This window comes from Triticum aestivum, chromosome 7D (genome assembly GCF_018294505.1).
Source record: "Triticum aestivum cultivar Chinese Spring chromosome 7D, IWGSC CS RefSeq v2.1, whole genome shotgun sequence".
Classification (NCBI taxonomy): Eukaryota; Viridiplantae; Streptophyta; class Magnoliopsida; order Poales; family Poaceae; genus Triticum; species Triticum aestivum.
Genome location: NC_057814.1, coordinates 58901334 through 58927285, shown reverse-complemented (window position 1 = coordinate 58927285; position 25952 = coordinate 58901334). Strand labels below are relative to the sequence as shown.

The 25952-nt window shown below is 44.8% G+C and overlaps 1 pseudogene; it reads right to left on the bottom strand.

Annotated features, from left to right (window-relative positions):
• The window catches only part of LOC123170788 (uncharacterized), a 46991-nt pseudogene extending 21717 nt beyond the window's left edge, over nt 1-25274 (bottom strand).
• Nucleotides 25275-25952: the final 678 nt, after the last annotated feature.

Here is a 25952-nt window from a genome sequence, read left to right as displayed (position 1 = left end):
CTGAAGATGTGCATAGTGAGGAATTTGCTTTTGAAGTAATGCACACTTGAAGAATTGAATCATGGAGATCTCCCCCTATATCTTGTAATTCATACACGCATTTGACATAATATATGAAGAGTTTGAAATGCATGATAATGAAATATGGTGACTGATGAAATTCAGCATGCGTGCATTAATATTGAGATGAGGAATAAGCATGCAGGAAAAAAACATCGCAAAGTATCAAGTCACCATAGGGTTTAAGATTACAACTCGATCAAATGAAAGTCTTCGGAAGAACGAGAGTTGTAACTTATCAAAAAAAGTTTATACGCCCATATAAGATCGACCCGTTTGAAGACTAACTCTCAAATTTCTCCCCCTTTGTCATCAAATGACAAAAAGGACCGAAACTGAGGACTAACGCTCCTGAAGAATTTCATGTTGATGAAGGAGCTCCAGCGTTGTTGGGGTCGTTGGTTGATGCAGGGCCTGCCGCGGTGTCATCCAAGTCTTCATGCTCATCTATTTCTCGTGATGAAGAATAGGAGCTGGCCACTTAGGAAGGACATTTAACCTTCTTGAATTTCTTCGGCGGAGGTGCAGACCAGTCAAATTCCTCCTTGAGGCCCATTTGATTCAGTTCTTCTTCAGTGTAGATGCGAGACAAAACAGACCAGGTGCGGTTGAAGGTTTCATGAAGATAATGGTGGTCTTTCTTCACTGCATTATGTGTGGCACTTAAGTTCTGAAGAATTGCACCAAACTGTCGTTTAACCCATTTCTGATTTCGATCAACCTTTTGGTGAAGACTGAGGAGTAACTCACGATCAGTCATCACCCTGGGTGCTGTGCCTTGAGGATTTTGCTTGTTTGCGGCAGAGTCATGTGTGGAAGAGTCGTCGTTGGTGGAGTAGGATGCAGCCTTGCAAAATTGCCCATCTAACGGACGAATGCCTTCATCAATTATTGCAGCGCCCTTGCCCTTTTCTTCAGCTGAGGAAAATGTCCGCTTCAGGACTTCTAGTGGGGGCAAGTAGCTGCCATGGTTCAGTGTGTCAGCCTTGTAATTCAGTGAAGACCTTGTTCTGATGAATCTCATGATCCATGGCGAATAAGGCTTCAGCTCAAAAGGTGACATGGTAATGTTGGCCAGAGTCCTCATGAAGAAATCATGGAAGTTGACTGGAACCCCATGTATGATATAGAAAAGCATATTCTTCATGATGCCAACAACTTCTTCATTGGAGTCGTGGCCTTTGATAGGACTCATAGTCTTCGACAAGATTCGATAGACCGTCCGAGGCACATATAGCAATTCCTTCACCAGAAACTTCGTTCTTGATGCTTGACCTGGCTTCAAAGGCTTCATCAACACTTGCATACAGTGGTCTGTGAGCTCAGGCTCGCTGTAGATGCATCTTGCAGCTTCATGGGGAGGACTGAGAGGCAGGGCACGAAGCAATTCAGTTGCTGGTGCCTTGTAGTGTGTGTTCTCTGTCATCCAGTCCAACACCCAAGATGTCACATCTTCAGAATTTCCAGTAATATGTAAAGTAGCATAGAATTGAAGAATAAGCTCTTCATTCCAATCGCATATGTCAGTACTCAAATTCAGAAGACCAGCGTCGTGAAGAACGCTGAGGACAGGTGTGAAGCATGGCAGTGATTCCATATCTACGTGAGGAATATGCTGATGATCGAAGACTTTGTCCTTGTTATACAGCACTGAGGAATAGAAGTTTGCTTGGCTTGCTTTCCAGAAACGCCTCTTCCTTATGCGAGTAGAGTCATAAGGGTTATATTCAGTGAAGAATACCCTCTCGCCAAAGAAATCATCAGCCTTGAACTTCTGCTTCTTTGAAAATGGATCCTTTGGTTTGGGCATAGGTGTGTCAGTGAGCTGGAGCACAACCTCAGGAATCACAGTTTCTTCAGGCATTGCAGTTTCTTCAGGAAGTGTAGTTTCTTCAGGAAGTACAGTTTCTTCGGGCTGAGGAATTTCTGGTTCCTCCTCAGTTGCAATCTGTGTTATTGGACGATCAACAGCAGCAGCATTTTCTTCAGCACTAGTGGCTGGAATTTCTTCAGGCACAGAAGCAGTGCCATGAATTTCTTCAGATCCCATTTGAACAGTCTGGGCAGGGGACTGAGGAATCTGTTGGAGAGGAGTGATGAGTGGGGAATTGGGGTGCTGACTTTCCCAGAAGTCATCATTCATCACAGGAGTTGTACAGCCAATATCCACGTCTTCATCTTCCAAATCTTCAACACGGGCCTCTTTAGTTGTGGTCTGAGGCATAGGCGAGGAAGCAGCTTGATTTGAAGGGATGTCATCCACTTCAATTTCTTCATCCAACTGCTCTGTGGAAGCAGCAGAAGGAATTTCTTCATCTTATCCACTAGGGATCACATATTCTTCATCAAACGGAACAAGTTCCTTTGATGGCATTGCAGAAATAGGAACAACATCAATGGGTTGTTCAATCGAACTTGTCATTGGCTTCATTTTCTTCGGAGCTAAAGAATCTGAAGGATCTAATGCTTTCCTCTTCTAGATGGCAGCGCGCTCTGCAGCCTTTGTTTTCCTCACATCCGATGCAGATGGAAGAATTGGAGAAGTGATTGGTGCAGGCGGAGCTGAGGAAACTGGTTCATTTTCTTCAGGTGCTGACCCAGCTTCCATTTCTTTTTCTTTTTCTTCAGGCGCACCACTAGTGGGTGCCCTGGCAGTTTCATTAGCAGCCTGAGAGTCATCAGCAGTGCTGGCATGTTCTTCAGTAGGCTGAGTAGATGCTTCATCCTAAGGAATTTGTTGTTGCGTTGGAGCAGCAGCATCTGAAACAAGCTTTTCAGACAGCTTGACAAATCTGACCTTGGCTCCAAGCCAGTCAGCGCGGTATACATCAAATTCATCACTGAGGCTTTTGATTTGAGCCTGGACCTGCACAAGTTCTTTAGTTGTCATCTTGACAATGTTTTTCTTCAAGTAGCGCTCCTTCTTGTACTGTGCTTTCTTGAGCATCCTGGCCTTTTCAAATTTCCATTTTTCTTCTTGGATGAAGGCAGTCAGCATGTGACTTTGACCAGGAGTCGGCTTGAAATAAGGCATAGGAGCATTTGGATCCTTGTGCCAGATATCAATGTACTCAAGGATCAACTTTGGATCCAACATCAGTGGCACATTTGTGCCTCTGGCTCTAGCGGCCCTTTCCTGTCTGTTTCTGATGATTTCAGCTAGTTCTTCATCATCAGCTTCATCGTCATCAGACGGTACTTGGAAGGCGACTTGCCTCTTTTTAGGACTTGGGCGAATACCTCATCCAGCAGTGATCTTTGTCTTCAGCTGAGACGGTCCAGTTGAAGAACGTGGTGCAGCTGAGGAACTTGCTGAGACACCAGAGGCCATGGGGATGCCAGTGGTCCTTTGGCAAGTGGCAGGATGCGCAGATGCTGAGGACTTTGCAGGAGCTGCTGAGGACTTTGGAAGAGCAGGAGCAACTTGAGGAATTTGCTGGGAGGGCATTGAAGAAACAGGCCTTGAGGGCACTGCTGAGGAACTTGGCCTTTTAGGCAGTGAAGAAAATGCACTTGGCTTGTGTGCAGGCTTCTTTGGTATAGCCTTCTTAGGCTTGTCAGAACCCTCAGAAGCAGTAGTAGAGTCTTCATTGAATTTCCTCACTGCTTCTGTGGCCTGCCTAGACAGCTTGGCCTGGCGCTTGGCCCATTCTTCAGGAAAGTCCTCACCACGCATTAGGCTGGTGGGATCAGCAATTTGGCCAGGTGCCAATGCAGGTCTTGGGCATGGAGGTTTAAGTGCGAATTTCTTCATATATTTAGGAGTGACGTATCTGTACTCCCTCCATTCCTTAGCCCATCTCCTTTCAATCCTCTATATGCGCACTTTGCGCGCATTCTTATCCTCTTTACCATATTTAGCCTCATCAGGTGTGCAGTAGTCCAGGTACAAGTCTTCAGGAATTTCAAACGCTGTGTCAACCTCTGGCCTCTTTCCTCCCTTTTGTGGCTTCTTTCCGTCAGCCATTTTCTTCAGGTGAGGATTTTGAACAACTGAGCTTTCTGAAGAATTATACAACTGTTCTTCAAGGAACGCTGCAAATGAGTTAAGTTGATGAGAACCTAATGATTCAGCCGCGAACATGAGTACCTGTGAACAGAGTATAGGTGCGAGGAATTTGGAGAGGTCATATGCGTTCTCAGAAGGATTTTTCAAGAAGGAACAAGTTTGAGGAATTTGACCAGATGAGTCTTGAAGAATTTCACTAAGCATTTTGTCTTAGGTTCCAGAGTTGTACAGATCAGAAATCCATACAATTGAGGAATCATGAAGAAAAATGTAACTTAGAGAAATGAATCAAGAACAGATGATTTGTGAGGTGCTCAGTGTGTGAAAGATTGAAGAAAAACACCTTTGAAGATTTTGTAGAAATTATATGAATCAACGAGGGCAGTAAAAGTAACTTTTAATTACCCTTAACAAGGAACTCGACGAACAGTGAGGTGGGGAAGAGACGTTCGTTGGTTCAGATCTTCCACGCCCTAACTCGGCAGAGGAAGACGACTACGGCGACGGCGGAGTGAAGATTTTCGCGGCCGGCGCGAGTACGACGGCGACGAGGTCGAGGCAGTGAAGCTCTTCCTCACCGGCGACGATGATGTAGCGGCAGCGCTAGGGTTTGAGAACTTGAGCTGGGGAGTGAGCGAGCGAGGTAAAAGGGATGAGGAAGGGGAAGGGGGTATTTATAGCCATAGTGAAAAACAGCTCGCCCGAAGAATTTGGACGAATGTGCCCCTGACCCTTCTCATTCGCTCGACATGTGTCACCCACGTACTGAAAAGTGGAGATCGTGTTAGATCATGGGTGAATAGATAAGTCTTAATCGTGGGAAGCGGAACAGTTTGAGCGGCAAAACCAAAAAAATTGGATTGGATAAGTTTTAACGTTCCGTTCTCAATTTCTTCAGCTGTCAAAAACAAAGTGATGACTTTGAACGAGTTTCAAATAGAATGCACATGATGAATTTGTGAATAGACTGGGTTGAGTATAGCATGGAGGGGAAGGGTCCGATCACATTCACTTAGCAGAAAGAGCAACTTGAAGAAATAGCAATAAGTGAATGTTGTATAGGACATAAACTCATATATATATAGTCAGTGAAGAAAAACAACGGAACCAGTGAAGATTTTGCAAAGTTGAAGAATTTGAACAAGTGAGGAATTTCAAAAATGAGGAAAAACTCAAATTGAAGATTTTCAACTTTTGGTGGTGGCATGACCCACCGTATAAGAATGATGATTTCAGACACCGCGTACAATTGTCGTAGGGTTCTGAGAATCAAATTCTTCGTTAATTTCTTCACACTTAGAGTGTTATTCTTCATTGATTGAAAAAAAACGTTTCTTCATGTGTTGCACATCTAAGTCATCAATTTTGCATAAGCGTTAGGATGAGTGTCCTTTTCAAAGTACATTCGAAGATTCTAAGATATTTAGCTCACACCGCAACTTGCTAAATCTCTTCTCATCCAAGGGCTTTGTGAAGATATCGGCTAGTTGTTCTTCAGTCTTCACATGCTCAATAGAAATGTCGCCCTTCAACACATGATCGCGAAGAAAATGATGACGAATTTGAATGTGCTTTGTCTTCGAGTGCTGAACTGGGTTGTGAGCAATCTTGATGGCACTCTCATTGTCACATCATAGTGGCACATTCTTCACGTTGACGCCATAGTCCTTGAGAGTTTGCTTCATCCATAGCAATTGAGCACAGCAAGAACCAGCAGCAATATACAAAGCTTCAGCAGTAGACAGTGATACGCAGTTCTGTTTCTTCGAGGACCAACAGACCAAAGATCGTCCGAGGAAATGACCTGTACCAGATGTTGACTTGTGATCCACACGATCACCAGCATAGTCAGAGTCAGAACATCCAATGAGATCAAAGGTTGAGCCCTTGGGGTACCATAATCCTAGTGTTGGTGTGTCAGCTAGATATCGAAGAATTCTTTTCATAGCCTTATGGTGTGATTCCTTCGGTGCAGCTTGAAATCGGGCACACATGCAAACACTAAGCATTATATCTGGCCTAGATGCACATAAGTACAATAAAGAACCAATCATGGAGCGGTATACCTTATGATCGAAGTCAATACCATTTTCATCAGTGCATAGATGGCCATTTGTGGGCATAGGAGTTTTGATGCCTTTGCAATCTTGCATGTCGAATTTCTTCAGAACATCCTTGAGATATTTCTCCTGAGATATGAATATGCCATTGCGCTGTTGACAAATTTGAAGACCTAAGAAGAATTTCAACTCTCCCATCATAGACATTTGATATTCTTCACTCATCATGTAGGCAAATTCTTCACTATAACGTTGGTCAGTACAGCCAAAGATAATATCATCAACATAGATTTGGCAAACAAACTATTCACCATCATATGATTTAGTGAAAAGAGTTGTATCGAGTGAACCGGTTTGAAGCTTTTCCTCATGAGGAATTCCTTCAAAGTATCATACCACGCCCGAGGGGCCTGCTTGAGACCATAGAGGGCCTTATTGAGTCTGAAGACTTTGTCAGGATGCTTTGGATCTTCAAAACCTGGGGGTTGAGCAACATATACTTCTTCCTCAAGCTTACCATTGAGGAATGCACTTTTCACATCCATTTGGTATAAGATGATATCATGATGGTTAGCATAAGCAAGCAATATGCGAATAGCCTCAAGTCTAGCAACAGGTGCAAAAGTTTCATCGAAATCAATTCCTTCAACCTGTGTGTAGCCTTGAGCTACAAGCCGTGCCTTATTCCTCACTACAAGGCCATTTTCATATTGCTTGTTGCGGTAGATCCACTTTGTGCCAATGATATTGTACTTGCGAGGATCTGGACGTTTGACCAGTTCCCATACGTTGTTGAGTTTGAACTGATGTAATTCTTCTTGCATGGCCTGAATACATTCAGGCTCCAGAAATGCTTCATCTACCTTAGTGGGCTCTGTGATAGAGACAAAAGCATAGTGCCCACAAAAGTTAGACAAATGTGAAGCTTTTGAGCGTGTGAGAGGACCTGGTGCTTTGATGTCATAAATGATCCTTTCAACTTGCACTTCTCTTCAGCACCATTTTCTTCAGCACCATTTTCTTCAGGTGCATTTTTTTGACGTTCTTCATGTTTTGGAATGAATTCTTCAGCAGATTCTTCGGTTGAAACGACATCCTCAGTAGCCTTGAACTTGATAGATTCCTCAGGTGTTGGTTCATCTATCACGGAAGGTAGGTGCTCTCTTTGCGAGCCATTAGTTTCATCGAACCGCACATCTACAGTTTCAACAACCTTGTGAAAAACGTTGTTGAAGACTTTGTAGGTGTGCGAGTCCTTTCCGTAACCAAGCATAAAACCCTCATGTGCTTTTGGTGCAAATTTTGAGTGGTGATGAGGATCTCTAATCCAGCATTTAGCACCGAAGACTTTGAAATAACTTACATTGGGTTTCTTATCAGTGAGGAGTTCATAGGCAGTCTTCTTGAAGAATTTGTGAAGATATACTCTGTTGATGATGTGGCAAGCAGTATAAATTGCCTCAATCCAGAAGCGAGGAGGCATCTTGTATTCATCAATCATGGTGCGTGCCATCTCAACGAGAGTCCTGTTCTTGCGTTCCACGACACCATTCTGCTGAGGAGTATAAGGTGCAGATAGCTCATGAGTAATATCAAGTTCATGAAGATAGTCATCAAGACCAGAATTCTTGAACTCAGTTCCATTGTCACTTCTGATGTGCTTGATCTTCACACCAAAGTTGGTTGAAGCCCTCGAAGAAAATCGTTTGAAGACTTCCTGCACTTCATGTTTGAAAGTGACAATGTGTACCCGTGTATAGCAAGAGTAATCATCAACAATGACAAAGCCATATAGAGATGCTTCAATTGTTAGTGATGAATAATGATTTGGACCAAAGAGATCCATGTGAAGCAATTCAAATGGACGGGATGTGGTCATGATAGTCTTCGCGGGATGCTTGGCCTTGGTCATCTTTCCAGCTTCACAGGCACCACACAAGCGATCCTTGAGGAATTTGACATTCTCAATGCCAATGACATGCTTCTTCTTTGCTAGCGTGTGCAAGTTCCTCATGCCTGCATGACCAAGTCGTCGATGCCATAGCCAACCTTCTGAAGCTTTTGCAAGTAAGCACACGGCTGGTTGTGATCCTGTAGAGAAATCAACAATATACAAGTCTCCTCTCCTAAAGCCTTCGAAGACTTGGGAATGGTCAGTTTCCATAATCACAACACAACGATACTTGCCAAAGATAACAACCATATCAAGATCACAAAGCGTTGAGACAGACATGACGTTGAATCCTAAGGACTCGAAAAGCATGACTTTGTCCATGTGTCGATCCTTTGAGATCGCAACCTTACCTAGGCCCAATACCTTGCTTTTGCCTTTATCAGCATAGGTGATATGCTTCAGATGCAATGGAGATAGGGGAGCATCCATCAACAAATTCTTGTCACCAGTCATGTGATTTGTACATCCACTATCGAGTACCCACTCAGGTGCTTTTGGGTGATCATCCTGCAGATGAATTAGTGCGACTTACGATCGCATATACTTCATCAGTGAAGAATATGACATCAGATCAATTTCATCAACAACAGAACATATAATGCAGTATGAGGACGTGAGAAATGAAGATTCATTTCTTCATGATTAGCCTGCGTCCTATCAGGCACGTTTCAGGTCTCCAGCAAATTCTTCAGACGTTTTAGCATGTCTGGAGACCTGACCCTGCATAAGAGATTAGTTCTTTTTCTTCACCACCGACATCTGTAGGGGTGGCAAAGAGTTCATCACTCTGCGAGCTTCATAAGAGAAAGGTGGCATAGAAGCCAGTCCATTGCGTTTCACATATGATGAGTTAGGGTAAGCATATGAATAAGCAGAGAAATTCTTCGAGGACTTATGAACATAATGATTAGAAGAATAATGCTCATATTCATAGCCCTTTGCTCTACCCTGCGAAACAGAGTTGTTAGCTCGATGATGTTCATATGAGGACTTTGATTCTTTTGAGGAATTTGATCCTCGTGAAGAATTTGGTCTGTATGAGGACTTGGATCCATATGAAGAATTTGGTCCATATGAAGAATTTGATCTGAGGTTCCTTTTCTTCATAGGTGGTGTCATGATGACATTCACCTGAAGACTTTCAAGGCATTTTTGGGGAACCCAGATTTTCTTCATAGGGGAACCGTTCCTGCAGTTAGTGCCAACATATCTAGCAAATACTTCACCATTCTGATTTTTGAACAGTTTGTAGTTGGAGTCAAATGACTCATCTGAAGAATGAGGAGATTCACAAGTATAACCAGATAAATTAGATGGATCAACTAAAGGTCCCTTTGCAGCAACCCATGAGGTTTTGGGGTACTGCTCAGGCTTCCAATATGTACCATCAGCAATCAATTTCCTCTCAAAGGCAATACCCTCTTTCCTAGGGTTCCTGTTGAGGATCTGCTTTTTCAGTACATCACAAAGATTCTGATGCCCTTTGAGGCTTTTGTACATGCCTGTCATGTACAATTCCTTCAGTCCTGCATCGTCAGTGAAACTAGCAATGTCCTCAGATGAGGAAATAGTGATAGCAGAGACAGTTGAAGAATTTGTAACAGTTGAAGCATTTGAACATTCAGGTGAGGAATTAGCAGATTCACGTTCAATGCACTTCAAACATGGAGGAACAAATTCTTCCTGAGCAGTGCTGATTTGTTGAGCAAGTAATGAATCACGCTCCTTCTGAAGATCTTCATAACTCACTCTTAGCTTTTCAAGATCTTGCTTTCTTTGAAGAAATTCATAAGAAAGTTTCTCATGATCAGTTAAGAGAGTGTTATGATGACTCTGAAGATTATCATGCTTGGACTGAAGTCTCTGAAGATTTTCAGTCAAGGCTTGAGTGCGATCCATTTCTTCACCCAACATATCATCACTTTTATCCAGCATGTTTTGAACCTTTTCAAGAGCCCTTTGTTGTTTTACAGCAATTTTAGCAAGTTTAGAATAGCTGGGCTTAAGGTTTTCATCAGATTCATCCTCACTTGATTCAGAAGAGGAATATTTGAGTACCTTGGCACCCCTTGCCATGAAGCAATAGGTGGGAGCATAGTCATCATTGTCTTCATCAGCCTTGTTGGTGAAACCATTTTCTTCAGAGTTTAAGATTGACTTGCTGACGAAAGCAGTGGCGAGAGCTAGGCTAGCCACACCAGTTTCAGATTCTTCAGAGGCCTCTTCCTCTTCATTTTCCTCAGATTCAGCTTCAGAGTCCATTTCCTTGCCAATGAATGCCCGAGCCTTCTTGGAGTTGCCCTTCTTGTGAGCTGAAGATTTTGAAGATTTTGATGATGAAGATTTTGTGGATTTGTTCTTTTTCTTCACGTCATCAGAACTGTAATCCTTGTATTTCTTCTTCTTTGATTCCTTTTCCCACTGAGGACAATCTTGAATGTAGTGTCCAGGCTTCTTGCATTTGTGACAAAGCCTCTTCTTGTAGTCACTGGATGAGGAATCATTGTTTCTTGAAGATTTTCCAAAGCGACGTCTAGAGAGCTTCTGGAATTTCCTCACAAGCATAGCAAACTCCTGGCTCGGTTCTTCAGGATCACCAATGCTACTGTCAGAGTCTTCGTCTTCAGATTCAGAGACAGCCTTAGCCTTTAGTGCACGTGATCTGCCATAGCTTGAGCCATAGAGATCTCTCTTTTCAGCAAGCTGGAACTCATGAGTATTTAGCCTCTCGAGGATATGAGCTGGATCAAGTGACTTGTAATCCGCTCGTTCTTGTATCATCAATGCCAGAGTATCAAATGAAGAATCAAGCGATCTCAACAATTTATTCACCACTTCATGGTCGGTGATGTCAGTGGCACCAAGCGCTTGAAGTTCATTTGAGATGTCAGTGAGGCGATCAAAGGTTTGTTGAACATTTTCATTATCGAGTCTTTTGAAGCGGTTGATGAGATTGCGAAGAACATAAACTCGAGAGTCACGTTGCGTAGAGACTCCTTCGTTGACCTTGGACAGCCTATCCCAGATAAGCTTAGCAGTTTCCAAAGCACTCACTCTTCCATACTGTCCTTTTCTCAGATGGCCACATATGATATTCTTTGCTTGAGAATCGAGTTGCTTGAATCTCTTCACATCAGCAGCGTTCAGTGAGGGTGAGACAGATGGAACGCCATTTTCCACAACATACCAGAGATCGTTATCAATTGCCTCAAGATGCATTCGCATCTTATTCTTCCAGTAGGGGTAGTCCGACCCATCGAAGGTAGGACACCCAGCAGAGACTTTGATCATACCTGCGGTCGACACAACTAAAACTCCAGGTGGTTAAACCAAAATCACACAGAACAAGGGAGTACCTTGCTCTGATACCAATTGAAAGTGCGTTATATCGACTAGAGGGGGTTGAATAGGCGATTTTTATGAATTCTTCAATGAGGAATTTGCCAGTGAGGAAATTCCTAACTGAAGAACTACTTGCAGCGGAATAAGTACTCAGAAGCAATCATAACAGAGCAAGCGCATGTTCATCATGATGAAATGAAAGCACAAAACAGAGTATGGAAAGCGTAAACACATGATACACAAGATGAAGACAAACAGACTGAAGAAATTGAACTGAGGAAATTGAGAAAGTCTTCAGTCAAAGTCTTCAAGCACAGATATGATACACACAGTACAGTAATGAGGAAATGAAAGAGTTGAGGAAATAGAACTAGTCACTTGGTGAAGACAATGATTTGGTAGACCAGTTCCAACTGTTGTCTCAGTTGTAAGTCTGGTTAGGGCGGCTAGGTATTGAAACCTGAGGACACACAGTCCCGAACACCCAGTCAAGGACACACAGTCCAAGACACTCAATCCTCACCGTATTCCCCTTGAGCTAAGGTCACATAGACCTCGCCCAATCACTCGTGGTAAGTCTTCAGGTGACTTCCAAACCTTCACAAACTTGGTCACATGGCAATCCACAATTCCTCTTGGATGCTCAGTGCTAACCATCTGGAAGAAGCACAGTCTTCAAAGGTAAAAAGCATCGGATCCACGCAGGATCAATCTCTTCAGTGATGCTCAATCACTTTGGGTTTGTAGGTGTTTGGGTTTTGTGTTTTTCCTCACTTGATGATTTTCACTCAAAGTCCTCGGAGGGTGGGTTGCTCTCAATTGACAAGTGTCAGTTTCTTGCGGAGCAGCCAACCAGCTAGTGGTTGTAGGGGGCGGCTATTTATAGCCTAGGGAGCAGCCCGACATGATAAGACATAAATGCCCATGAATGATATGACCGTTAGGTGGATAGGATATTTTGGGACAGCTAGCGCATAGCACAACAACGGTCAGAAATTTGGCTATCAAATTCTTCAGGGCTATCATGTTCCTCACTGTGTAGGCAATCCGCACTGGCGATTCCTAACTCCTCAGTCAGACCAAATTCCTCAGAGACCAGAAGAACTTCGTCTCTGTCACTGAAGAATATGACTGAGCTGTATGAGATTTCCAAAGGCTTCACTCGAAGGGATTGGTAGGTGTAGGATTTTGAGTTGAGCATCACATGGAAATTTCTCCTTAGTATTTCCTCGACCCCTTTAATAGTACGGTGTTTCCTATGACTTAAGAAGGAGAAAAACAAAACTATGAAAACAAAAGTCTTCAAGCTTCATATTCCTCGCATGAATATCAAGTCTTCACGGTCACACCAATTTCTTCACTATCAAAGTCTTCATGAAAATCTTCAAGAATACCAAAATCTTCAGTCGAAGATATTCATTTTTAGGGGTCGACATTTACTGTGATTATCTAATTCCACATAGACTTATAGACCTGTGTACACTCACAAACACATTATTCCCTTAACCTATAAGTCTTAAATACACCAAAATCACTAAGGGGCACTAGATGCACTTACACATTGGCATTGAGAATGTCAAATTCCTCAAGGATCACCTATGCGGTCCTTGTGAAGCTGGAAAGATGACCAAGGCCAAGCATCCCGCGAAGACTATCATGACTACCACTAGTCCTTTTGAATTGCTTCATATGGATCTCTTTGGTCCCAATCCCTATTCTGCATTCACTAATGAAGCATCTCTATATGGCTTTGTTATTGTTGATGACTACTCTCGTTATACATGGGTGCATATCGTGACTTACAAATGTGAAGTGCAGGAAGTCTTCAAAGGATTTTCCTCGAGGGCTTCAACCAACTTTGGTGTGAAGATCAAGCACATCAAAAGTGACAATGGAACTGAGTTCAAGAATACTGGTCTTGATGACTATCTTGATGAACTTGGTATTACTCATGAGTTATCTGCTCCTTATACTCCTCAACACATCGTGGAGCGCAAGAACAGGACTCTTGTTGAGATGGCTCACACTATGCTTGATGAGTACAAGACGCCTCGTCACTTCTGGATTTAGGAAATTGATACTGCATGCCACATCATCAACAGGGTATATCTTCACAAATTCTTCAAAAAGACCGCATATGAACTCCTCACTGACAAGAAACCCAATGTGACTTATTTCAAAGTCTTCGGTGCTAAATGTTGGATTAGAGATCCTCCTCACAATTCTAAATTTGCACCGAAAGCACATGAAGGTTTTATGCTTGGTTATGGAAAGGACTCGCACACCTACAGAATCTTCAACAACTTTCATCACAAGCTTGTTGAAACTGTAGATGTGCGGTTCGATGAAACTAATGGCTCGCAAAGAGAGCACCTGCCTCCTATGCTAGATGAAATACCACCTGAGGAATCTATCAAGTTCAAGGCTACTAAGGATGTCATTCCTCCTGAAGAAACTGCTGAAGAATTCATTCCAGATCGTGAAGAACATCATGCTCGTGCACCTGAAGAAAATGGCTCTGAAGAAACTGCTGAGCCTACACAACGTCGTCAACCTGCACATCCCCGCGTTGAAAATGAAGTGCATATCGACAAAATCATTGATGACATCAACGCACCAGGTCCTCTCACTCGCTCAAAAGCTTCACATTTGTATAACTTTTTTGGGCACTTTACTTTTGTCTCTACCACAAAGCCCATTAAGGTAGATGAAGCATTTCTGGAGCCTGAGTGGATTCAAGCGATGCAAGATGAATCGCGGCAATTCGAGCTCAACAATGTCTGGGAACTTGTCAAGTGACCAGACCCACGCAAACACGATATCATCGGCACAAATTGGATCTACCGCAACAAGCAAGATGAAAATGGTCTTGTGGTGAGGAAAATGGTCCTGTGATAGATGAACCAACACCTGAGGAATCTATCAAGTTCAAGGCTACTAAGGATGTCAATCCTACCGAAGAATCTGCTGAAAAATTCATTCCAGATCGTGAAGAACATCGAGCTGATGCACCTGAAGAAAATGGTGCTGAGGAAAATGGTCCTGAAGAAAATGCTGACCAAATTCCTCGACGACAACCCGCTCATCCTCGCGTTGCAAACAAAGTGCAAATTGAGAGAATCATCGATGAGATTGAAGCACCAGGTCCTCTCACACGCTCAAAAGCTTCACATTTGACTAACTTTTGTGGGCACTTTGCTTTTGTCTCTATCACAGAGCCACTAAGGTAGATGAAGCATTTCTGGAGCCTGAGTGGATTCAAGCTATGCAAGAAGAATTACATCAGTTCGAGCTCAACAACGTTTGGGAACTAGTCAATCGTCCAGATCCTTGCAAGCACAATATCATAGGCACAAAGTGGATCTACCGCAACAAGCAAGATGAAAATGGCCTTGTGGTGAGGAATAAGGCTCGTCTCGTAGCTCAAGGCTACACACAGGTTGAAGGAATTGATTCCAATGAAAATTTTGCACCTGTTGCTAGACTTGAGGCTATTCACATATTACTTGCTTATGCTAACCATCACAATATCATCTTATATCAAATGGATGTGAAAAGTGCATTCCTCAATGGTAAGCTTGAGGAAGAAGTATATGTTGCTCAACCCCCAGGTTTTGAAGATCCAAAGCATCCTAACAAAGTCTTCAGACTCAATAAGGCCCTCTATTGCCTCAAGTTGGCCCCTCGGGCGTGGTATGATACTTTGAAGGAATTCCTCATGAAGAAAGGCTTCAAACCCGGTTCACTTGACCCAACTCTTTTCACCAAAACTTATCATGATGAACTCTTCGTGTGCCAAATATACGTTGATGATATTATCCTTGGCTGTACTGACCAACGTTAAAGTGATGAATTTGCCTATATGATGAGGGAAGTCACCAAATTGCGAGGTCAGATAGTTCAAGCTAATTAAAGAGGATCTAATGGCTGAAGTTGCTAGGATGGCCGCAGAGCGGGTTACATTGGATGCTCAGGCGCAGCGGATTCAGTCGGAATCTTACCACTCATGCTAGATCAGAACGCTTCAAACGACATCATGAGGAGGAGGCATCAGACTCGTCTGCCCCCGGTTTAGGAGGCAAAAAATCTCTTTAACATGCCAGGAGCTAGAACCAGTAACCCGCCAGTGCCAAATCGGGTGGAAGCACCAGAGACGGGTACGCCGGTTCAACCGCGCACGACGGACCCGCCTCGTCAGAACAATAACCCGCCGCAGCACGTGCCGACGCCATAGGGTCACTACTCTACCCCTTTGAATAACATGATCGTTGCGGCATCATGGTTGGTAGCTCTCCCTGTTGAAGGCGAGTCTCCGATGGCGGTTGAAACACGGAGGGCTAGAGAGCTCCTCCAGACAGTGTTGGTTCAGCATCAGGCTTATTCTTACAGTTGTAGTAGGATTCATTCCACTCCTCGCCCAAGCCGGAGTTATAGTCGGCATATCGATGAGTCGGCTGTGTCAAGCAGTGGGCGGAACCATAACCCGCCGCGTGGACATAACCCGGCGGGCGGTGGTGCTGATGCTCAGAACGTAGTGGATCAAGGTAGCGTGCGTCGGGAAGCCGAGCTGTCGGCTCAGTATGCGGCCCGTCAACCTTATCCATTGCGTCCGACCACTTCTGTGGAGACAGGTGTGACCTTCAGGAACTTGGGGGTACCGTGTTTAATACCGGCTCTATGTGATGAACGTCTACCCAAGGATTTCAAGGATCCCCGCAAGATACCCAACTATACGGCCGACTTGCCTCCTGAGGCATGGGTCAAAAGTTATGAGATGACCATGGAATTGCTAGATGTTAGCGAGGCGGCGTGTGCAAAGTATTTGCCTCTGATGTTGGATGGAACGGCCCGCACTTGGTTGAAGGGGCTCCCTGCTAATTCTATTGGGTCATGGGCCGAGTTAAAAGCATGTTTTAGCCAGAATTTCAAAGATACGTGTAAGCAGCCTATGTCAATTCTGGATTTAGCTTCCTGTGTCTAAGAAGAAGGTGAGTCGACAAACCATTGGGTGCGCCAGGTCTCGACAATCCTGCACTCATCGGATTGCATCAATGTCGACTCAGCAGTGTTAATGTTGGAGAACAATTGTCGTTTCACGCCCCTAAAGCAAAAATTAGGGCGGATCAAACGCCACTGCAATGACATGGGGACACTCATGGCGGTTCTGGTTAAGTATGCTGACTCTGATGGTACCAAGGACCCCGAGTCTGATGACGAAAAGCCGGGAAAGGGAAAGAAGAGCAGCAACACCAAGGGGCAGCAGCATAACCCGGCGAACCAGGGACGCAACGGTAAGAGCAAAGCTGATAATAGTTTTGACTTTGTGGCTAACACCAATGTGCCGAATAATGGTCAGCGTCGTAAGGGTAAACCGCCCCCACGAGCCGGAGGATCAGGCTTTAATCTTGAGCAGATGTTAAATCAACCCTGCCCAAGGCATGGGACGCAAGAGAGACCATCTGGCCACCTCTGGAAGGATTGTTACATTATGAAGGAGTACAAGAATTCCAATCTTTTTCAAGACAGTCATGGGCCAGGTGGCGGCTCAGGATCCGGCTCTCATGGATCGGGTTACGGCGGCGGCGACTCTAACTCTGGATTCTAAGGAAATCAAGGCAATTACGGCAGCCAGGGTGGTTACAATCAGCAGAGTAATCAGGCGAGTCAACAGCAGCAACAGTCTGGTTATCAGAAGAACCCGAAGGAGTTGAATAGTGGACAGTATCATGTCTTCACCATTAGCTTATGTAAGCGTGACCAGAAGCTTCATAAGAGGGCAGTTAATGCTGTTGAGCCGGCGGTTCCCCATTACTTACGCTGGTCTGAGCAGCCCATTGTGTGGAGTCGGGAAGATTACCCGCCCCGGGTTGATAATCCGGGTCACTTGGCTTTGGTAGTTGCGCCTCAGGTTGGAGGATATAAGTTTACCAAGGTACTCATGGACGGAGGGAGCAGCATCGATATCCTTTATTATGAAACTTTCCGTCGCATGGGGTCAACTGATAAAATCTTAAGCCGTCAAACATTGTTTTCCATGGCGTGGTACCTGGTAAGTCGGCCTACCCAGTTGGTAAGATAGCTCTGGAAGTTGCCTTTGGAGATGATCATGACTCTAGGTCGGAGACATTGACCTTTGAAGTGGTCAAGATCCACAGCCCATATCACGCTCTGTTTGGACGGCCGGCTTATGCCAAGTTCATGGCAAGGCCTTGTAATGTGTACCTGCAGCTCAAGATGCCGGGTTACAAAGGAAACACCACGGTGCATGGAAGCCGAAAGATAGCCTTGGAGTGTGAGGCAGGAGACGCTGCTTTTGCTGAGTCTATTTGTGCAACTGAGGAATTGAAGTTTTATAAGGATAATGTTGACCCAGCGGACATGACGTCTTTAAAGAAACCAACCACAGAGAAGGATCCTTCACTCAAATTTAAGTCGGCGGATGACACTAACATGGTTGATTTCGGTCCTGGCGATTGATCGAAGTAATTCAGTATCAGTGCCAATCTGGATCCGAAATAGGAAAGCGCGCTCATCGAGTTCATCCGTGAGAACCGGGACATCTTTGCATGGAAGCCTTCACATATGGCAGGTGTACCGAGAGAACTCGCTGAGCACACTCTTAATACTGATCCAAAATTTAAGCCGGTCAAGCAGTTTCTTCGTTGATTGAACAAGGAGAGGCGGAAGGCCATTGGAGAGGAAGTGGCCCGGCTCTTGGCAGCCGGGTTTGTCGTTGAAGTTTTCCATCTCGAGTGGTTTGCTAACCAGGTGCTTGTACTCAAGAAAAATGACACTTAGCGGATGTGTGTGGATTACACGGACTTGAACAAGGCTTGTGTGGCTGATCCGTTTTCTCTCCCTCATATTGATCAAATCATTGATGCTACGGCGGGTTGTGAGCGTCTGAGTTTTTTGGATGCTTATTCTGGTTATCATCAGATCAAGATGGCAGTTAAGTACCAGGAGAAGACAACTTTCATTACTTCGTTTGGAGCCTTCTGCTATGTATCTATGCCTTTTGGGCTCAAGAGTGCCCAGGCGACTTATCAGCGGTGTGTGCAAAATTGCCTTCACAATCAGATTGGGCGCAATGTTCATGCTTATGTCGATGACATTGTGGTTAAGTCAAGAAAGAAGGAGACCTTGATTGATGATTTGAAGGAGATGTTTGACAATCTCCGGGTCTACAAGATGATGCTTAATCTGTCTAAGTGTGTCTTTGGTGTGCCCGCACGCAAGCTCGCGGGTTAATGATGTTCAGCGCTTCGCGGGTCGTATTGCGGCTCTGAGCCGGTTCATAAGCTGGCTGGGTGAGAAGGCTATCCCCCTCTATCAAATGATGAATAAGACATATCATTTTGTTTGGAGTGATGCTGCTAACCAAGCATTTGAGGATCTGAAGAAACAATTGGCTGAGCCGCCCGTGCTTGCTGCCCCTGTTGATAAGGAGCCTCTGTTGTTATATGTGGCTGCTAATAGTCGGGCCGTTAGTGTGGCTATCATGGTAGAAAGGAAGGAGGCAGGCAAGGAATATCCGGTTCAACGGCCGGTTTATTATATCAGTGAGGTGCTCATTGAGTCCAAGCAGAGATACCCACATTGGCACAAGCTCGTGTATGGGGTTTCGATGGCAAGCCGTAAGCATAAGCAATATTTTGAGGGTCATCCCATCACTGTGGTTAGCTCTGCTCCTTTGGGAGATATCATCCAAAACAGGGAAGCAACTGGCCGGGTTGCTTAGTGGGCCACTGAGCTTGGACCTCACGGGTTAAAATATGTGCCTCGTATGGCTGTCAAGTCCCTAGCACTTGTGGATTTCATCAATGATTGGACAGAGTTGCAGGCACTGGAGGAAAAGTCGTATAACACATATTGGACTATTCACTTTGATGGATCTAGACAGCTAGAGGGCTCGGGGGCTGGAGTTGTTTTGACTTCCCCACGAGGTGATAAATTTTCTTATGTCCTCCGGATAATGTTCCCTTGTACTAATAATGCGGCTGAGTATGAGGCCTTACTCCACGGTCTTCGGATGGCTAAGGAGATGAATTTAAGCCGGGTGAGATGCTTTGGCGATTCAGATTTGGTGGCCCAACAGGTTTCTGGTACTTGGGATTCCAAGGATCCGCTCATGGCGGCTTATCGTCGAGAGGTCGATGCCATTGCAGGTCATTTCAAAGGTTACCAAGTTGAACATATTGATCGAAGGAAGAATGAGGCGGCTGATAACTTAAGCCGGCTAGGCTCTTAGCGTAAGCCGGTTCCACCGAATACATTCCTGGATGTTCTACTCAACCCTTCGGTCAAGTTGCCTACGGAGGAGGACCTTGCTATTCCTGACCCGGAAGCAAAATTGGTGGCGACTCTTCATGCTATTCCTAATTGGAAAGTTCCCTATTTGGCTTACATGACCCGTGGGTGAGTTACCTGAGGATGAGACCTTGGCCAGGCAGATAACCCGACGGTCTAAGTCAATGACAATTGTCAATGGGGAGCTGCACCATTGCAGTGTTACAGGGGCGTTTCAGCGTTGCGTTTCTCCTGAAGAAGGCTGTGAGATTCTGCGTGAGATCCACGAAGGAGATTGTGGTCATCATGCCGGCTCTAAATCTCTGGTGGCCAAGGCTTTTCATCACGGTTTCTACTGGTTGACGGCTCATGCTGATGCTGAGGATTTGGTCAGAAAATGTGACGGTTGTTACAAGTTTTCACGTCGAGCTCATGTTCCGGCTCTGGAGCTGAGGATGATCCCAATCACTTGTCCGTTTGCAACTTGGGGGCTTGATATGGTTGGAACTTTTAAGAGGTCCAAGGATAAGAAGACCCACCTTTTGGTGGCAGTTGATAAGTTCACTAAGTGGGTAGTGGCAGAGCCGGTCAGTAAGTGTGATGCAACCACGGCGGTTCAATTCATGAAGAAGGTGATCTTTCGTTTTGGCTTTCCACACAGCATTATAACAGATAATGGCACTACTCTCTCCAAGGGGGCTATGAAATAATTTTTCCAACGTGAGCATATCCGGCTTGATATATCATTAGTGGCTCACCCCCAATCCAATGGTCAAGCTGAGAGAGCCAATCAAGAGATCCTAAGAGGCATCAAGCCCCGGCTTATGGTTCCCTTACAGAGGACGCCGGGTTGTTGGGTGGAGGAGTTACCTTCCGTTTTATGGAGCATTAATACCACCCCAACAGGTCTACGGGTTATACACCTTTCTTCATGGTCTACGAAGCAGAGGCGGTTCTCCCTAGTGACATCTGTCACCACTCACCCCTTGTGGCGGCTTATGTTGAAGCTGACAATGAAAAAGCACGTCAGGAAGCCTTTTACCTGTTAGATGAGTAGCATGACATAGCGGTGGCTCGTTCGGCGATTTACCAGCAAGATCGGCGCCGTTACCAAGCCGCCGGGTTAAAACCAGAATTTTTCAAGAAAGCGATCTGGTGCTCCGGCTCATCCAGGATCAGACTGATATGCACAAGTTGTCCCCACCTTGGGAAGGGCCCTTTGTGGTCAGTAAGAATCTCAACAATGGGTCATACTACCTTATCGATGTTCGAGAGCACAAAGACTCATGTAAGTCGGAGGAAGAGACCCACTGGCTGTGGAATATTGCTCATCTTCGGCCTTACTACACTTGAGCCAATGGCTCTTCTGATGTACATATTTTTTACAATGTATATATCATGATCAATATAATAAAGTCAGCATCCCTGCTAAAGCAGGGCCTCTGTTGTTTTTCTCTTTAAATAAAGAGTCTTTTGGTTACATGGGGGCTTCCAGCTCATGAGCGAAGCTATGATTACCCTTTGAACCGGCTTAAAAGCCAATTGTAAAAAAAACTTGGGGGCTTGCTGCCAAGGTCAAAAGGGACCAAAGAGAGTCTGTTGCAAAAGCACAACTCAAACATAGGTGCCCGTTGAGCACAACTCAAAAATATTGATTGGGGTCTCTTTTGTTCTAAAGAACAAAGAGTTTTTATAACCCTTGTAATAGGCTTAAAAGCCAGGCTTGGAAGCCAGGTGTATTCACCTAAAACCCCGGGTTATCCTGCCTTTTTTAAGTAAGCCACTCCACCCAGGTAATCCTGGAATGACCCGCCGAACGTTTGACAAGTCAATCTTATGCAGACCCTGAACTTGTCAAAGTTAAAACGACGATTGGTTATGTGAGGTCCATCTTATAAGGTTTGTATATAGGTTTAACTCAGTGGTTGTGCAGCCCGTGAAAGCACTCGATTTTCGGCCTGGCAGCCCATGAAAAGCCTCGTTTTTCGTTTGTTTTTATTCGACAAATTTTTGAGGTTTATCGAATGAGGCTTATAACGTTTTATTATTACAATTCGCTGGTGTTTATTAACTCGGCTTGACTTTCGACTATAAGTCGTCAGTACATGATAAGTTACTGTCCGATGTTTATTAACCCGGCCTGGTTTTTGACTATAAGTCGCCAGTATGAGATAACATAATATCCGCTGTGTAATTAACCCGACCTAGCTTTCTTCATAAGCCGGCAATATATGATAAGTTACCAGTGCTCGAGTTTGGGGTATCACCCTTACTCTACTGATTTGGTAAACCAACAGTATGATCAAATATCACAGGTATGACATATTTTGTTATAATTGAGCCAGTCCTGGTTATAAGCTATTTTAGTTGCCAGTGATTATGTATTGGGCATTATGACCCGTCCCGCGGTAAACCGTGGGACACTTGTGATCTGTTTTGCATACAGGAACAGACTCAAACAATTGATATTATAAGCATCAGTGGCAGATCTTCAACTGGCAGATCAATAGTCTCATGCAAAGCAGAACGTGCACAATGGCATGGCAGACTCAAAGTTTTACTACCCTATTACATGCCTCCATGGGCCAAATAAGATCAAAGTGTTTTTCAAAAGATCAAGTGTTAGAGCCGCCCGACGGTTCAATCTTCTTGGCCTTGCTGCTCAGAGTCTTCTGCATCATCCTTTGACGGCTCTTCGTCTTCTTCCGTTGTCTGAAAAGTGGGTGATGACCAATCGTGCTAGATAAAGCTTCAAATTCAGCCTCGTCATCTATAAGCTCAGACGGATCGACTTCAGGGGCAAAGGTGTGCTTACGGATTGGCGGGATTAAGTCCATCACTTTGTAAGCCAGGGTTGGCATCTTTTTATTCCCCTGGTTATAAGCCGGATGGTACTTGGAGAGGTCCAAATCATTGGCAATCAGAGTGGCCATTGGACGAATTTCCTTTACGCAAGCTGAGAAGTCTTTCTGATCGAAAGGTGTACCATCTTCTTTCAAGCTTGGGTAACCAGTGGCTACCTCAGACGGGTCAAGCTCTGGTACCCATGCCTTGGCCCGGCTCAAAGCCGTCACAGCGCAGGCTCTTGTAGATGATCGCTTTATCTCATCAAATCTTACAGGAAGCATAGAGAGTTTCTTCAAAACATCTATCAGCAAAGTTGGTGCTTGACCTGTTGGAGAAATGGCGGCTAATGCACGTTGAGTCCCGGTGTACAGCTGCTCGACAAGCGTGTAGACAACTTTAAGCTTCACAAGCACGTCTTGATTGAGATTGCTGCTCCTGGGACCTGGATATGTCGCAGAACGGTTAAATGGCGGGTTATGTGATCAAAATAATAATTCATTGTTGATGATTGGCAAGGCAGCTCACCAAAGATAGCTGAAACCATCTGAGTTACACGGTGTTTTAAACCGGTGAGCTCAGTGGTCACCTCTTGAAGCGCTGCTTCTGCCTTCTCAGGACGTTGCGTTAAAACCGTCTTTTCATCCGCCCAAGTCTTTTTCTCTGCCTCAAAGCTGGTCATCAGTTTTTCCGACTCAGCCACGGTAAACTGGAATTTTACTCGGCCTTCCGGGTCTCAGTTTGCTGAGTCGCCAGCCGGGTCTTGCCATCATTCAATTGGGACTCCAGTTCAGCAGTGGCAGCCTGTATAAAGTATGGAGTTATCAACATTTATATCAAGAATACAAGTCCCAAGTCTTTTGCCAGCAACAACACTTGACACTTGGGGGCTAATGTCTATCGAAGCAATTTCTCAAGACAACGGCTCTTATGAATAAAGTCCCAAGTACTTTGCAAGCAAGACTACTTGGCACTTGGGGGCTAATGCATATCATTTGTATCTTTTTTATCATGAGCCGAAAGTGCTATAAACAGTCCCAACCGACTCAGGGGGCTATGCTGTCAAGCTCTCTTTTCTTATACAAAGACAAATAAGACCGGCTCATTCCTGCGGATTAAACCGGCCCTTGGGGGCTATGGATGCACAACTCAAACTTGGGAAAACATCCGGCTTAAATTTAAACCGGACAAGGAGGGATTCTAGGATAGACGTTTATGGATTCTTCTAAAGTCTACAACCTATTCAATCTTATCATAGCCAGTAGACTCGGGGGCTGGCAGGATATGTATATAAATTACTTAAAGCTAGAAGTCATACCTCATATTTCTGGTGCATCTGTTTCACCATATCAATTTCAAGGTCGCGTCTGGAGTGGACCTGGCTGAGGTAGCGGGAGAGGATCTCATTGCTGCTCAATTGTGCATAATGGGATATATCAAACTTCAGTTTCCGCCTCTCAATAACCTCTTGCTTGGCAGTGTGTTTGGCTATAGCTATTGGATTTCCCGGTTCAACAAAGCCGGTGCCAGTAATCAATACATCATCATTGTGAGCCTCTGACGGCTTAGGTGAGCCTGAGGGGGAAGGAGTTGAAGGATTAATAGCAGTGCCATCAACACTTAGATCCGGAATCTCAGGCGGAGTGACAGTAACAGGTTCCTCCGGCTATTTGACAGTAGCTTCAGGAACCGAGACTTGTGGCTCCGGCTCAGCTGTTTTCGGCGCTTCCGTTGGTTTGTTCACCTTCGCCTTGTTGTCGGGCTTTGCTTGTCCACTACGCGGATTATGACAAGTTAGTGTAAATATAAGGGTATGAAGAATTACAGGGTCAAATCAATTGCTATTACCCAGGGGCAGTCTTGAAAGCCGGCAACTAAGTTTGTGATGAGTCGCCAGAAGAAGAACGGGCAAGTTCCTGATTAAGGGTCATCAACAGAGTCAGAAGGTAAACAAATAAGATCCGCCAAGTAGATAAAAGAGTAATTAGGGAAAGAACCTCGTTTCAACGTTTTCGAGGGGCAGGAGTGTTCGGTAAGCCGGATGATAACTCGTCACCTCCACTGGTCCGGGTCTGGCGGCGGTTCTCGTGTTGCTGTTGCTTCAAAAGAAAGTGACGATCCAAATAAGCCAAGGGGTGTGAAAACCTTACTTTCTGGGTTATTTGTCGATGTTTCTGTCCTAGCAAAGGGTCTGAGCTGGAGGAAATAATAGTTACCTCTTCTTCAGCTGCTTGGCTGGCTCCCGTGTCAGCCTGATAAATATCAGTGTCAATAAGATGATTGAATAATAATCCAAGAGAGTCGACGGCTACCTCCGACTCAGAGGTGTCATCCAGCTTGAGTAGGTCAGAGGCGCTTGGTTTCTTCTTCTTCTTGGAGGCCTTCTTGGCGGCTTTCCTAGCGACCTTTTTGGTAGCCCTTGCCTTTTTAGCAGCCTCGTGGTCATACTGCACTTTCCAAAATTTAGACTTAGCTTGCAAAGGTTATTAAGGCTTGAGTTAATAAGATATTTCAAATGACGAGGTGAAGATAAGTAAGTTCAAAGGCTTACATCTGGTGGCGGGTTAAGCTTGCAGAAAGGGGCCAGACCCACTTTAGCACAATCTTCCGAGTCTTTGTTCAGAAGAGATTTAAGCATCTCATTTATTGCTTCATCAGCTATTGGTGAGGAGTTGTGGCGCAGCGAATCTTTTTCACCACCAGTGTAAGTACACATTAAGCCGGCGCGACGGCTCAATGGAATGATCCGCCAGGAAACCCAACACCTGACTAAATCAACACCAGTCAGCCCATTTCCTAGCAGAGCTTTGACCTTCACAATAGTAGGTGTAATCTTCTTCCATTCAGCGGCAGTAAGTTTTTCGGGAAGGTTATGTTTTGGGTCCAGGCGCTCAACACGATAACCCGGCAGCGGATTCACGTCAGCCGGAGAAGTATCCTTGCAATAAAGCCACGTCTGGTTCCAGTCTTTGGGGTGACTCAGCAAGGAGGCGTAAGGAAAGATGGCGTCTCTTCTGCGTTGAATTGAAATTCAGCCGAGCTCCAAGCTAGGACCATTTGTGAACTCGGTCCGGCAGTTAAAGTAAAACTACTCTCTAAAGAGTTCAACACTGGGCTCCTCTTGAAGGTACACCTCACAGAAGACTTGAAAGTTGCAAATATTTGACACGGAATTGGGTCCGATGTCTTGAGCATGGAGCTGGAAAAAGTCCAGAACGTCTCGGAAGAACTTAGAGCCGGGCGGTGAGAAGCCCCGGTTCATGTGGTCAGTAAAAACGATGACTTCGCCGTCTTTCAGCTGAGCTTTTTCTTCGCCCGGGTCAGGAGCACGGTAATGCATCACACTCTTGGCAGGTAGATACCCGACTTTGAAAAAATCCTTAAAAGTACCCTC